This window comes from Mytilus californianus, unplaced genomic scaffold (assembly GCF_021869535.1).
Source record: "Mytilus californianus isolate M0D057914Y unplaced genomic scaffold, xbMytCali1.0.p SCAF_11, whole genome shotgun sequence".
Lineage (NCBI taxonomy): Eukaryota > Metazoa > Mollusca > Bivalvia > Mytilida > Mytilidae > Mytilus > Mytilus californianus.
Window position 1 is genome coordinate 9,048,681 of NW_026262593.1, and position 15,300 is coordinate 9,063,980.

Sequence of the window (15,300 nt, forward strand, 5' to 3'; positions counted from 1 at the left end):
TTGTAATATCCTCGAGGACTGACAGTCCACCAGTAGAGGTATCGACCCAGTGGTAGACCTGTAATATCCTCGAGGACTGACAGTCCACCAGTAGGATATCGACCCAGTGGTAGACTTGTAATATCCTCGAGGACTGACAGTCCACCAGTAGAGGTATCGACCTAGTGGTAGACTTGTAATATCCTCGAGGACTGACAGTCCACCAGTAGAAGTATCGACCCAGTGGTAGACTTGTAATATCCTCGAGGACTGACAGTCCACCAGTAGAAGTATCGACCCAGTGGTAGACTTGTAATATCCTCGAGGACTGACAGTCCACCAGTAGAAGTATCGACCCAGTGGTAGACTTGTAATATCCTCGAGGACTGACAGTCCACCAGTAGAGGTATCGACCCAGTGGTAGACTTGTAATATCCTCGAGGACTGACAGTCCACCAGTAGAGGTATCGACCCAGTGGTAGACTTGTAATTACCTCGAGGACTGACAGTCCACCAGTAGAAGTATCGACCCATTGGTAGACTTGTAATATCCTCGAGGACTGACAGTCCACCAGTAGAAGTATCGACCCATTGGTAGACTTGTAATATCCTCGAGGACTGACAGTCCACCAGTAGAAGTATCGACCTAGTGGTAGACTTGTAATATCCTCGAGGACTGACAGTCCACCAGTAGAGGTATCGACCCAGTGGTAGACTTGTAATATCCTCGAGGACTGACAGTCCACCAGTAGAAGTATCGACCTAGTGGTAGACTTGTAATATCCTCGAGGACTGACAGTCCACCAGTAGAGGTATCGACCCAGTGGTAGACTTGTAATATCCTCGAGGACTGACAGTCCACCAGTAGGATATCGACCCAGTGGTAGACTTGTAATATCCTCGAGGACTGACAGTCCACCAGTAGAGGTATCGACCCAGTGGTAGACTTGTAATATCCTCGAGGACTGACAGTCCACCAGTAGAAGTATCGACCTAGTGGTAAACTTGTAATATCCTCGAGGACTGACAGTCCACCAGTAGAGGTATCGACCCAGTGGTAGACTTGTAATATCCTCGAGGACTGACAGTCCACCAGTAGGATATCGACCCAGTGGTAGACTTGTAATATCCTCGAGGACTGACAGTCCACCAGTAGAGGTATCGACCCAGTGGTAGACTTGTAATATCCTCGAGGACTGACAGTCCACCAGTAGAAGTATCGACCCAGTGGTAGACTTGTAATATCCTCGAGGACTGACAGTCCACCAGTAGAAGTATCGACCCAGTGGTAGACTTGTAATATCCTCGAGGACTGACAGTCCACCAGTAGAAGTATCGACCCAGTGGTAGACTTGTAATATCCTCGAGGACTGACAGTCCACCAGTAGAAGTATCGACCCAGTGGTAGACTTGTAATATCCTCGAGGACTAGCAGTCCACCAGTAGAAGTATCGACCCAGTGGTAGACTTGTAATATCCTCGAGGACTGACAGTCCACCAGTAGAAGTATCGACCCAGTGGTAGACTTGTAATATCCTCGAGGACTGACAGTCCACCAGTAGAAGTATCGACCCAGTGGTAGACTTGTAATATCCTCGAGGACTGACAGTCCACCAGTAGAAGTATCGACCCAGTGGTAGACTTGTAATATCCTCGAGGACTGACAGTCCACCAGTAGAAGTATCGACCCAGTGGTAGACTTGTAATATCCTCGAGGACTGACAGTCCACCAGTAGAAGTATCGACCCAGTGGTAGACTTGTAATATCCTCGAGGACTGACAGTCCACCAGTAGAGGTATCGACCCAGTGGTAGACTTGTAATATCCTCCAGGACTGACAGTCCACCAGTAGAAGTATCGACCCAGTGGTAGCCTTGTAATATCCTCGAGGACTGACAGTCCACCAGTAGAAGTATTGACCCAGTGGTAGCCTTGTAATATCCTCGAGGACTGACAGTCCACCAGTAGAAGTATCGACCCAGTGGTAGCCTTGTAATATCCTCGAGGACTGACAGTCCACCAGTAGAAGTATCGACCTAGTGGTAGACTTGTAATATCCTCGAGGACTGACAGTCCACCAGAAGAGGTATCGACCTAGTGGTAGACTTGTAATTACCTCGAGGACTGACAGTCCACCAGTAGAGGTATCGACCCAGTGGTAGACTTGTAATATCCTCGAGGACTGACAGTCCACCAGTAGAAGTATCGACCCAGTGGTAGACTTGTAATATCCTCCAGGACTGACAGTCCACCAGTAGAGGTATCGACCCAGTGGTAGACTTGTAATATCCTCCAGGACTGACAGTCCACCAGTAGAGGTATCGACCTAGTGGTAGACTTGTAATATCCTCCAGGACTGACAGTCCACCAGTAGAGGTATCGACCTAGTGGTAGACTTGTAATATCCTCGAGGACTGACAGTCCACCAGTAGAGGTATCGACCCAGTGGTAGACTTGTAATATCCTCCAGGACTGACAGTCCACCAGTAGAAGTATCGACCCAGTGGTAGACTTGTAATATCCTCCAGGACTGACAGTCCACCAGTAGAAGTATCGACCCAGTGGTAGACTTGTAATATCCTCCAGGACTGACAGTCCACCAGTAGAAGTATCGACCCAGTGGTAGACTTGTAATATCCTCCAGGACTGACAGTCCACCAGTAGAAGTATCGACCCAGTGGTAGACTTGTAATATCCTCGAGGACTGACAGTCCACCAGTAGAAGTATCGACCCAGTGGTAGACTAGTAATATCCTCCAGGACTGACAGTCCACCAGTAGAAGTATCGACCCAGTGGTAGACTTGTAATATCCTCCAGGACTGACAGTCCACCAGCAGAAGTATCGACCCAGTGGTAGACTTGTAATATCCTCGAGGACTGACAGTCCACCAGTAGAAGTATCGACCCAGTGGTAGACTTGTAATATCCTCGAGGACTGACAGTCCACCAGTAGAGGTATCGACCCAGTGGTAGACTTGTAATATCCTCGAGGACTGACAGTCCACCAGTAGAGGTATCGACCTAGTGGTAGACTTGTAATATCCTCGAGGACTGACAGTCCACCAGTAGAGGTATCGACCTAGTGGTAGACTTGTAATATCCTCCAGGACTGACAGTCCACCAGTAGAGGTATCGACCCAGTGGTAGACTTGTAATATCCTCCAGGACTGACAGTCCACCAGTAGAGGTATCGACCCAGTGGTAGACTTGTAATATCCTCCAGGACTGACAGTCCACCAGTAGAGGTTTCGACCCAGTGGTAGACTTGTAATATCCTCGAGGACTGACAGTCCACCAGTAGAAGTATCGACCTAGTGGTAGACTTGTAATATCCTCGAGGACTGACAGTCCACCAGTAGGGTATCGACCCAGTGGTAGACTTGTAATATCCTCGAGGACTGACAGTCCACCAGTAGAGGTATCGACCTAGTATCCTCGAGGACTGACAGTCCACCAGTAGAGGTATCGACCTAGTATCCTCAAGGACTGACAGTCCACCAGTAGAAGTATCGACCTAGTGGTAGACTTGTAATATCCTCGAGGACTGACAGTCCACCAGTAGAAGTATCGACCTAGTGGTAGACTTGTAATATCCTCGAGGACTGACAGTCCACCAGTAGAAGTATCGACCTAGTGGTAGACTTGTAATATCCTCGAGGACTGACAGTCCACCAGTAGAAGTATCGACCTAGTGGTAGACTTGTAATATCCTCGAGGACTGACAGTCCACCAGTAGAAGTATCGACCTAGTGGTAGACTTGTAATATCCTCGAGGACTGACAGTCCACCAGTAGGGTATCGACCCAGTGGTAGACTTGTAATATCCTCGAGGACTGACAGTCCACCAGTAGAGGTATCGACCTAGTATCCTCGAGGACTGACAGTCCACCAGTAGAGGTATCGACCTAGTATCCTCGAGGACTGACAGTCCACCAGTAGAAGTATCGACCTAGTGGTAGACTTGTAATATCCTCGAGGACTGACAGTCCACCAGTAGAAGTATCGACCTAGTGGTAGACTTGTAATATCCTCGAGGACTGACAGTCCACCAGTCGAGGTATCGACCCAGTGGTAGACTTGTAATATCCTCGAGGACTGACAGTCCACCAGTAGAAGTATCGACCCAGTGGTAGACTTGTAATATCCTCGAGGACTGACAGTCCACCAGTAGAAGTATCGACCCAGTGGTAGACTTGTAATATCCTCGAGGACTGACAGTCCACCAGTAGAGGTATCGACCTAGTGGTAGACTTGTAATATCCTCGAGGACTAACAGTCCACCAGTAGAAGTATCGACCCAGTGGTAGACTTGTTATATCCTCGAGGACTGACAGTCCACCAGTAGAGGTATCGACCTAGTATCCTCGAGGACTGACAGTCCACCAGTAGAAGTATCGACCCAGTGGTAGACTTGTAAAAACATTAACGGTACCAATGTTACTGCACCAGATGCGCAATTCGACAATTAATATGTCTATTCTTTGATGTTCGATGCCATTTTTTTTTTGAAAATCCAATAACATTATAATGGTTTCCATAAAAGCGACAAAAAAGGCAGTGACCATGGAATCTACTTACAATGTTTCTTCTATTAGGATAATGGTCATCGTTTTAATTTTCTCGAAACAGTTTTTGTGGATAAAATGTTTACTATCTTATTAATTTTTCCAAGAATAACATTCAAACCAAAAAGGACCTAAAGTATAGCCGAATTCATACAAGGAATCAGAGCTTAGCGTGAATAATTTCCAAAATTTTATAACTGTATTACAGCAAATATTATTCAAACAATATCCGTATCCATAACTGGTATCCTAATTGTTTATGTGGATACAGATAAAGATAGTAGGGGCATCTTTTTGACTAATGGGTATCCTATTTGATATTTTGTACAAAATGTGATATTGAACTACTATAGCTGTAACGATGTATTATATCACTGTTATATCACTGTTAAGGCTTAAAGTTCACCTTGTTATCAGCTACTAATATTGACCTATAAAAACAATTGAAATCACCTGACAGTATACAGTATATTTAGAAAAAAAACGTACATGACATTTTAAGCAAAAAGTAATTACTTTTTTTTTCTAGCGCAATCGATTCCTAGGGCAGATGTTACGAAATTCAGATTAAAAGTTCACGCAAATTGATAATATTTCCACGAAACTGTTTGCTTTGATTGCTCTGATTGTTGTGCACTTTTGGAGATGAAATGTGAATGTACAAATATGCTGGCTTTGTAAGAACTTAAAATATTGATCTTAATCGAAATCAGGATGAACATGGATATTTTCTCCCACAAAATACAGGATATAATTATTTACAAACTGTCGTGCGAAATAAATAAACCTTTCAGCAACAGTGAAAATGAATAGTCCATCCGAGAAAAATCCACATGCCCACCTAAATATCTGGTATGTCCTCTAGCAAACATCTCGTGCAAATTCAAATATGACCGACATGAACCAACGACAACCACTGTACTACAAGCTCCTGATTTGGGACAGGCACATAAAGAATATGTCGGGGTTAAACATGTGTATTTCTCAATAATTCATAAATGTTTTAAACGTAAACCTTACATGTTTGCAAATACGTATATGTTTTCGTTATATTGGAGATGAGTGATTCGTGTTATTTTAATCCGGACATGTAATTGTTTACTTTTTACACATTGTGACTTGGATGGAGAGTTGTCTCATTGGCACTCATACCACATCTTCGTATTTCTAGATATGGTTCGTGATGACATGCTAGCGTGCTGTTTGGTGATTATTACTGCTGAAATAAAACAATTCAGGAGCACTTTGTATTATCTCCGACTATTGTTTTGATTTATGAAACAAATGTATTGAACATATATTTAGCGATATAATTTTTGTTTACTTTCAACAACAAGCGTTTTATTTTCACTTCCAGTGAAATGTTGATGTCTTGATTTTGTAAAATCCACAACAGTTAGTAATTGATATACGATGCAATGAAATATTTTCAATTTTTTTCATGGCTGTTCAAAAAGGTGGCTCATTAAAACAAAAGTGATTCCTTATTTACATACGGATTTACACCACATTATACAAAAAGGTGACACAACAAAGTTTTTGCACTTGAAAATACAAAAGAATGAGCATATCCTCAAGAATCATGCAAAAACATTGTCGTACTGTAACAACAGGGCCACATACCAAATGTTCAGATGTTTTGTAACAACAGGGCCACATAACAAATGTTCAGATATTTTGTAACAACGGTGCCACATGATCATCATGACACATGACAAATGTTAAGATGTTCTATAACAACGGGTCACATTGTTATAATTCAAATCTCTTTTCACATGTTCAAGAACGTTACTTTCAATATAAACCAAGTTTATACCACTAATTTGAATACGGTATTACATACTATTCATACTACGGGACTTGATTGAAATGATTTTATGTAAAGTGTCGATCCTTTCAACACACATTTCAGCTAGTGCAGTAGGTTGTGTAGTGGTGACATGTTTTTTTTAAATCAAATAAAATGGAAAATGGAAACGGGGAATGTATCAAAGAGACAACAACTCGACCAAGGAGCAGAAAACAGCTCAAGGCCACCAATGGGTCTTCAACACCGCGAGAACATCCCGCAACCGGAGGCGGGCTTCAGCTGACCCCTAAACAAAAATCTATACTTGTTCAGAGAAAATGGACGTCACACTAAACTCAGAAACATATAAATGAACCAAAATTAAAAAAAAACAAAACACAAGACTACCAAAGGCCAGAGGTTCCAGACAGCCGCAAAAATGCGGCGGGGTTAAACATGTTTTGTGAGATCTTAACCCCCCTCCCCCTTCCATACCTCTAGCCAATGTAGAATAAACAAACACACAGTAATACGCACAGTGAAACTCAGTTTAAAAGAAGTCCAAGTCCGATGTTAGAATAGGTAACCAAAGAAACTATGCAAAATGACAATGATCAACATAAATTAACAAAGGACTACTAGCAGTTACTGACATGCCAGCTCCAGACCTCAATTAAACTGATTGAAAGATTATGTCTTCATCATATGAAAATCAAGCACAATCCCTCCCGTTATGGATTTAGTATGTATTTAAATGAATAGAAAAAGCCATGAGGAAAATTTTAAAATTTCAATTTCAAATCATTTTCGTCCATACTGACAATTTAAAAACAGATAAGTCAGGAGAACCCCGGGGCGGATCCAGGTTTTTTTAAAGGTGGCGTAATTCCATAAGACGGGTTATATATAATAGATCCATTTTTTAAAGATTTTATGCTAAAAAAATGTCCCCCCTCCCCCTTGGATCTGCCACTGGAACCTACAATTATTGATGTCGGCAACTGTTGCAGATGAATTCGTGGATTAAGCTCAACTGCATGCCTGGTTAACCGTCAAATCTCAATCTAAACTGTATCATTTGAAAGCTAGAATTGGTCGAAATCGAAAATGTCGTTTATCATTGATTGCAACAAAAAAACAATGTGTGAAAATGGAATGTCGTTAATTTCATTGTATTGTTCACACATGCATATAATAAGTGTACCTTATAGTTATGTTTATATATGTTCTCTATAACGATGTAACTGAAGTTTTATGAGAAATAGAGTCATTCATTCGTTAACCGTTACAATTTATTTTTTTTTCAAATTGACATCAACAATACGAACACCGATATCTCCTCAGAACCACATTCATGTAGCAATATGTAATTGGATGAATGAACAGTTTGAATGATCACTTTGTTATTCATTGACTAGACTCAAGACTTTAGTAAAACTATTGTTACTTGCTGTTGATAATTATGATATTAAACCTTGATTTTTTTTTCTCCGAAATATGATCGTCTTTTTTAAAAATCAATATTATTCGCTTTTGTTTTAATTTGAAAAGTAAAAACTACAGTTTGAATTAGTACAATAACTAAGTTGTTAAAGAGTTTAATCGCATATAATTTGATATCTTAACTATACAAACAAATACATTCTATTCAATCGGATTTGGAACACTCACCGGGTGCATTTTGTACAGCTTTATTTAATCTTATGTTAAATTAATTGATCAAGTTAAATTTAAAAACTGTGGTGATTTTTTTACTTATTCAAAATTATGGAAAAGACACATTACGTTATTCATACATGGATTTTAAACACTGAACATAGTGGAAGATTTGGACATTGAACAGTTCCTGATAATATTCTTGTGTTAATGAATTTAAAGTGTCTACTGGAAGAAGTTACGATACACACGGAAAAAAATAGTATCGACCAGAGTTTTTGTTCAAATTCAACTTTGATTGTACATTAAGATGGATAATATGTCTTTTTACGATCAGTATCCGACGAAAAGTTCGAACTATGTTGTTCGCCCGTTGCCTAGCTCTAGAATAAGCTTTGCTGCTGGAACCAGATTTACCAACAGGTTCGACAGCCGTATGTCTGACTTTATAAAAAAATCAACATACAACATTAAACCAGTAAAGAAAGAGAGGGACTCCTTGTTACGGTACCGAGCTCCCGCCGCTACAATCCCAGTAGGTCCATACCAGTCGGTAACAAAGCTAGATTACACATACCCGAGTGACGATCTTCTTAAAGCAATGAATCCGCAACCTAAATGGATATATCGAAGTAAAAGCGACGCTGGAATCGGACGGCTTGTAGATAATGACTATCAGTATTTTAATAGTAGACGTGGCAGTACAATGACTGGTCAAATAAGCGAACAAAGATGTGAAAGTGAAGCAAGTAGTAGGAAAACTGCGTCAAGCAGAAAGGAGGATGATCAGTCGGTTTCCAAGGACAATATTGTGTTATTGGATTGTTCGGGAGTTCCGAATGAAAGCAAGCAGTTTCCGAATCCTGAAAAGGATGACAATTATTATGCTTTTTATAAACCCCTTGTAGGTGACTGTAGAGATCGTTACATTGAAAATGCTTTTATAAAACGTGCGGTTGAGGGAACCATTATTCCATTTCAAATTGAAAGCAGAAATATCGACCAGGAAAAACGTCACTTTGTGCCGAGACAAATTAGATTTACTGACACGTTAAATAAAGTTGCGGTGGCTAGACCAAATAGCATAGCGAAGATGCCGTCAAAACTCCCAGGTCTGATCAAATACAACACATCGGACAATTTACTTGTTGGAAAGACAAATCCTGTACAACAACCACAGACAACAGCTAGAGTAACCCTGTATCATAAACCACCAGCTGCCATATCTCTTGACAATGACATGATGAGGACATACGATAAACAAGCGAAGTTAAGAGAAATGTTACAGAAATAGTTAGTTTATAATGTTGCTGTCAGGGCTATGATTTGGATTTTTGTCTAATATCTTTATTGAAAAAAATTGAACCTGAAAAAAATACTTTTAAAATAAGATATGCACTGTACTTTACGCAAATATATTTATTGACTAATGTGTTCAAAATAGAAAGTTGGTGTAAAAATTCTGAACATTTTGGTGCCCGTTTGATATATTGTACATATGCAAAATAGATATTATAATTTGCGTGTGTTTTGTTGGTTCGCCTTCATACCATAAATATGTAACGTCATTTATAATTGTAATGATGACAATTTGCCCTCTTAGAATTTTAGGTATGCTGTGCATATTTTCGAAAACGTACACCAAAACGTTGTGATTGGCTAACAATGTCCTAAATAATGGAAATTCAACCAATGACGTGAGAGGCACGAACAAATTGTCTACAACTGCTATTTGAATGTATAGCACTAAACAATTTTGTGATTATATTGATTTATGTAAAATTAAGTATAATAAAAAGACTGTTTAAATGAAATTATGCTAGGTTTTATCAACTTTCCAATTTTGACTTGTTCGGTAGTAAAAAGAGATACGAGAGAAATTTCTCGTAATTTTTACATGCTACTTGCAACCATTTGAAGTCCGAATAACGCAATGTTTCTCTCTTAAATCCCCTTGACTAATTCAAATTTTGCAGGGGTTACTGTTATTCAGCTGATCTGATTGACCTTCGTCTAAAGAAAAACAAATCTGATAAAAAAAAAACAATTAAACACGGAATCTTATTCTTATTTGCAACTATTTAAGTTAAAAAAAATTTAGCGAATCTGGGTTTTTCTTAAAATTAGAAAAATTACGCTATGGTTCTCCATGTGCAGCTGTTATTTACGTTCAATTAAGATCTGTAACAATTAATTACAATATTACTTACAAAATGTTTGTTCAGTTTCTCCTTTAATAAAAAAGGTCACTCTGATGTTGTCAATTAGGCAACACTAAAATAGAACATGTCCGGATTAATGAATAAAGAAAGATAACTCTATAATTATTATATATTTACCAAGCAGATAAGGAGTTTTCTTTCAGCAAAATTTAGTTTTAAAAAATCGCAAATCTTTGATTTGAGTGTTGGGTCTTCGTTGATCATTACCCATATAAATAGTTTCGTCGTACTTAGATGTTTTATATATACAAATGTAGTTGCAGTATTTACTAAAAAAAAATTTATAATTTAGAGGTCAATATTAAGTTTTGACAGAGGAAGTGTATATCAGATTTAGAGTATCAAGAATTGTCTTTATATTGTACATTTTTATAGTCATTGTACACACTCTGAAACAAATGACTTGGTGAGTGTTAAGTCTAAACCAGTCTACGAACAGGTGTGTCATGATGTCGGCATATAAAGGTAATCTACCAAGTTCTGAGATGGCTGGAACATTGGAGCTCTGTTTTGATACATTTTATAAATATTTACAAATTCAATATCTTTTTTCTTGTTCCCAGTCCTTAAGAATTTCATAAAGTGAAATATGTTCCCTCTTTGGATCTATATTTATTTCTAGCCGAGTTTTCACAACAATATAGAATTACAGGTTTTATGGTGTGGTCAAATATATTCAGTATGCCGCTGAACGATGGTGGTGATGATTTCAGATCTCTTTATAATTTGAAGCTATAGCTTTTAGTCATTCTGCCTATTGATTTTTCTGGCTTCATTCTTCACTATAGTTGACTGTGGTATAGGAAGATGGTCTACCCCGAACATCCCCCATCCATCAAAGTATTACAGCATCAAATACTTACGAAAGTCTATAAAGAAGGTATATAGTTTCTAGCGTCATAATTTCAGATACTTATATCGATAATATATTTAAGAACACAAATATTAATTATATTTATTGTTATTACAGCATCAAATACTTACGAAAGTCTATAAAGAAGGTATATAGTTTCTAGCGTCATAATTTCAGATACTTATATCGATAATATATTTAAGAACACAAATATGAATTATATTTATTGTATCCTCTTTTTCTTGAAAATCCTTTAATATGAGGCAGGTGTTACCTGTGAAAGGGGACGAAGTCAGAAAACCTTTAGAATACTTTATTATATTCCGTTAGCAGTAGATTTATATATATAAACAGCATAATTTATGATGAGAAAGTAGTCCAAATAATAATGATGTCGTGAAAGGCTATTTTACGACACAGGAAGGCGTCAAAGCAAAAAAAAAATAAATAATAAAAATAAAAATAGCCTTACAAGACGTCATTATTATTTGGACTAGTGAGAAAGTAACTAAATTTAATGAAAAAACATGATTTATACATGTATAAAAACAGAAACATAGAATACCTATCATTAGAAGTATTATACGTCTCGGCAAGGATTTAGCTCGTTAGATACAGCATCCGGTCATGTATCCTTGGATACGCTAATCACTATAGCTGAGGTTAACTTTTGATTATAGAACATGGCAATATGACAAACAAAAAAACTGTGTAATAGGCCTATTTTAACTATTTTCACTTTATTAATAATTGTTATACTGCATAGTACGTAAATTGATAGATAATCTGATGATTTTGGTGAAATTGAAATTCTATTAAAATCATGAAAATGTTGAAATTAAAATATATGTGTTTGTCATCATACATTTGTTAATACCTTTCAAATAATTTGGAAGTCTTGGTAAAAGAAAGACATTTACATGATTACAAAATATATGATGCATTTACAGTCTTTACATTCAACTTTTAAAAAGATATAATACATTTTCAATTATAGAGGTATTAAATATTTTGACCGATAGATTGATTAAATACAGAAATTGTAAAAACAAAAAGCTGAAAGGGTTACACATAGGTCTTGTTACGTCAAAATTACTGAATAAACCACGCACCTGCACACATTGATAACCACTGGAAAAGTACTGCATGTAGAAGACTGATACCTATTTTACTACATGTAGCTAGCTCCTCTGCAGATTATCGTGCATCAGTTCCCTTATGTACAGCAATTATGAGTTATGATATTTGCACAAACACTTGCAAAGTCAACCTGTAGGGTGAATTCGCAAACTGCATGGTCACATCCGAGATTCCTATAACCACTGATATAGTAATCTCAAGTTATATGGACAATGTGGAAGGTGATATGCGTTACTATTAAATCTGGATGCCGGACATGTCAGACACACCAATGCAATAGACAACAACACTATTGAAGCTTGAGGGCTGCAACTAGTTAAAACTTGAACGGTTCTGTGCTTTTTATAGTCTTCTTCTTCTTCTTCTTCCAGTAAGCAGCCACCGTCAACTGGTTGACTATCCTGTCACATTTTTGGAGTGCGCGCATGAAAACAATTTTAAATGTAACAACAAAAACAAAAACTGGGTGAAATTTATATACAGGTACAAATAAAAACATGTCATTTAATTTACTGACGGAGCTGAGTTTGAAAGATTCAAGACTCGGGGCAGATACCTTACAGTTGGGCAAGGTGTTCCACTCTCTGATTGTTCTAGGATAGAACGACTCCTTCCGAACTGTTGTTTTCTATGATGGTATTCTGAATGCTTTTTCGTTGTTATTTCTGGAAGGACGTTCATTTGGTTTCAGCTTACTTGATGTATCGATCTTCACATAGTTGTTATTAAGGTTATACATCATTAACAGTCGGCACTGTTTTCTTCGTTCTTGTAGGGTAGTCCATTCTATGTGTTCAAGCTGTTATGTTACTAACAGATGAAGTGTTGTGATATCTGTTAGTAACACACCTTGCTGCCCTTCTTTGAACCATTTCCAATCTATAAATATCATTTTGTTGGCACGGGACCCATACTGCACTGGCATATTCCAATGTTGGTCTGACGAGGGACACATATGCTTTTTCCTTTTATCTGTTGGAGATGTTTAAGTTCCTTTTTCAGAAAACTGATGGTATTATTTGCTTTGGAGCAGATGGTGCTTATATGTTTACCCCATTTTAGATCTGATGCAATGGTACATCCCAGGTATTTCGCTGATGTGACGTGTTCAAGGTTATGGCCATGTAGTGTGTAACTGTATTTAGCTGGAGTTCGCTTCTTGGAGATGGTGAGTACGTTACATTTATCAGGATGGAATTTCATGAGCCATTTCTATTCCCATTCAGCTAGTTTGTCAAGGTCCTTTTAAAGATTTGCTGAATCTACATAGGATGAGATTGTGACATACGCAATAGTGTCATCAGCAAACAGTCGTACAGTTGATTGAATCCCCTGGGGCATATCGTTTATATACAACAGAAATAGACTAGGTCCAAGGACAGATCCTTGAAGTACGCCGGACTCCACAGGTATGGAAGTTGATGTTTCTCCCTCCACCACTATAACTGACTGTGTTCTATCATTGAGGAGTTCTTTATCCACTCATTTGTTTTACCTGTTATCCCATAATGCTTCAGTTTGTGCATGAGAAGGCTATGATTAACCTTATCAAATGCCTTGGAGAAATCCATTATGACTGAAACAATCTGTCTGTTTTCCTTGATCTAAGTTGCCAGTTACGTCATCGATAAACCCAATTAGTTGTGACTCACATGATAGGCCCCTCTGAAAGCCGTGTTGTAGTGGATACATGATGTTTTATGTATCAGCATGAGACATAATGTGACTAGTTACAATATGCTCCAATAGTTTGCATGATATACAGGTGAGTGAAACCGGTCTATAATTAATTGGATCGTATTTCTTCCCTTTCTTATACACTGGATAGATGTTAGCTGATTTCCAAATACTTGGCACTCCCCCTGTAAGATATGAGCGGCGGAATATAGTTGTCAGTATTGGAGCTATATTTGATGCAAGTTCTTTAAGGACTCGAGGTGTTATGTTGTCTGGTCCAGCTGCTTTGTTTGGATTTAGGTTTTTCAGAAGTTTGTTCACATCATTATCTGTTATTTTGATGTCGGAGATGTTTTGAAAGTTTCCAGACATCTTACACTGCTTTTGGAATTCTTGGTTTGATATGTTAATTGGTTTTGTCTGAAAAGGCTTTCTGAAATTGTCCGTTGATTATATCTTTTTTTTCTGTTGGTTCTGAGTGAAGAATTCCATTTGATTGTGATTTGATTGCATGTGACACACACTGCTATGACAGTAAATTGTTTTGGTCTTAAATGAATAGAATATACAAATAAGAACAATTCAAACGAGAAAAACATGAAAAAGTAACGGCCTGATTTATGTACAAATCAATTAAAGAAAAACAAATATGATACACAGCAATAAACAACAACCACTAAATAACGGACTCCTGATTTGGGACAGTAACATACACAACAACAAGGCAGGGTAAAACATCTTAGTTGGGGGAAAAAAACTAAAAGTCAATTGAAAAAGGCTTAACTTTTCGATACATAGCACTAAATAAAATTAATGTATAGTTTTCTTGAAAACACTTGACAAGAAGGACAGAATGTGGCAAAGGACCCTGGGTGCAAGTAATCAAACATCATATAAGGGGGTTAAATTGGCCTAGAAAACAAAATACTTAAACATTTAAGACAAATAATTTAGACAATGGTTAACAAAAATCTGAGTCCAAGTCTAGTAGTGTTAACTTTGACCATAAAATGGATATTCATCAACACTTAAATATAATCCAACTTAAGGATTTAAATCTAAGACAAATTAGTTATTTTAGAAGTTTTAACTATTCACTTTATTTTTATCAATGTTAAATAGAATTGTTAATGTATTAGTCATTGTTTCCCCTCAATGAAACAAAATCTAAAACAAATAAGATATTTTAGATTTTATAAGTTTTATTTACTCCTCAATCTTTTAGCATATTTGAATGGATAAACAAACTGTATTTTATAAGTTTTCAACCTCTATCCCATAAGGAATAAGAAAACCAAACTGAAAATCTATGTATTTTTAAATAGGCACTATGTAAATGATTCACTAGCTCGCACTAATAGGTGTAAATAGAGCTCGATTGTGGTGTTTGTTTTATTTTTACATTTAGGTGTATATCC